This window comes from Austrofundulus limnaeus, unplaced genomic scaffold (assembly GCF_001266775.1).
Source record: "Austrofundulus limnaeus strain Quisiro unplaced genomic scaffold, Austrofundulus_limnaeus-1.0 Scaffold61, whole genome shotgun sequence".
Lineage (NCBI taxonomy): Eukaryota > Metazoa > Chordata > Actinopteri > Cyprinodontiformes > Rivulidae > Austrofundulus > Austrofundulus limnaeus.
This window is the reverse complement of record NW_013952463.1, coordinates 698,291-699,948: the sequence shown is the minus strand read 5'-3', so window position 1 is coordinate 699,948 and position 1,658 is coordinate 698,291.

Here is a 1,658-nt window from a genome sequence, read left to right as displayed (position 1 = left end):
ACCGATAACTGTGTGGAAAGGGAAGTTGTAGAAGTAAAAAGTAGGCAGAATTTTTTTTTTACTAAAGTAAAGTACAGATAATCAAAATGTCTTCTTAAGTACAGTAAGTAAAGTATTTGTACTTAGTTACTTTACATTTTGTCAACAATATCATGTGCCTGACACCTCTATGTCTCAGCACAGCAGTGTTGTTCCTCAAGTTGTAATTTATTTCCAACTAAAAGAAAATGCCATGTGATTGTTGCTGCGAACAAAGACACGATTTATTAATAGGCCCTCTGAGATGTCCTCAGTAGATGTTGTTCATCGTATAATCCTTAAATTTGCTGCTTACTGCTTTACTGGTGGCCTTGCTCTTCCTTGTTAATAAGGATCTTTTCGATCTTGGGCAGACTGATTTTGCTGATTGGATCTGTCTCATCCACGGGACGTTCTGACATTTGCTGTGTAATAAATTGATTAAAAAAGATCAGGCTTCATGTCTCTGTAAATTGATGGTGTTGAGTGCAACTCTGTTTGTATCGCGATGGAAAATACCTCAAATGCAGACGAATCAGTTAAACTACTTTACAATACTTCCATGGACCGGACATGTTGGCTCTCTGCTATAGAGAAGTGATTCTTGCAGGAGGTGTGGCCTCTGTTGAAGTTTAAAATGATTGGATTGGTTGGCTGTGATGTACAATGTACGCCAGCTCCACTGTAAAGGAGCCTAAGCTAAGAAGCTAACCAGAAATTGTGTGTGCTGTAAACATCCCTACTGAGAGAAGTACCGAGCCAAACGAGACGACTGTAAATGAGAGCTGCTGCTTTGTCAGACAAATTTAATTTAAAGGAGACCAATTATGGGTCCTAGAAATTTTTATGGTATGTCTGTGGGCTATCCAGACCATGTTCATTCAATTTAATGCACAAAATAATTCTCAGATAATAAAATTTCCCATTTTCTAGTTCTGACTGCTCTGACTTCTGTTCAGAAGCGCTGTTTATGTTAATGAGCTCTGTTGGTAACGCCCTCCAAAAATCTGTTGACATTAACTCCGCCCTCCAAAGCCAGCATTTACGTTAGCATGGCTAATAATAGCAGAAGCTCCGTTGTACAACCACATGAGACCCAGAGGCAGAGTCGGTCGCAGCTTCTTTTTTTTCTCTCCCTCCTCTGCTCTGCGCTCACTCTGCATGCTGTTACCAGAGCAGGGAGCAGCAGCGGTCAAAATACCTCAGAAACTCGAACAAATAGGCTTTRACAAGGYTTTAATAAGCTAAACAATAGAGGTACATGAGAAAACGTGTTCATAATGAACGGAAAAAAAATAATTAAATAGTGCTGGTCTTGCACCCTGGTCTCCTGCTCTCTGGTCCAACACTCTACCCATTGCCCTATTGGAGGCTTGTTGTGAAATGAGCTGCGCATTACACAACAACAACCATGACGGCTTTTTATACTGAGGAGGTGGAGCCTCACCTGGGGGTTGCTAGGTAAGGGGCTGAACGCGGGTTCCTGTGGGTTGTCGTACAGCTTGTGACATCACAAAATAACGGAAGTATAAAACTTGTCGTTAATATACATTAAAAATACATTTACTTACAGTAAATATGCCCCTGGGTGCATTTTTTTGGTCCTAGGACTGTTTTTTTTAGAAGTACATACCCAAGGT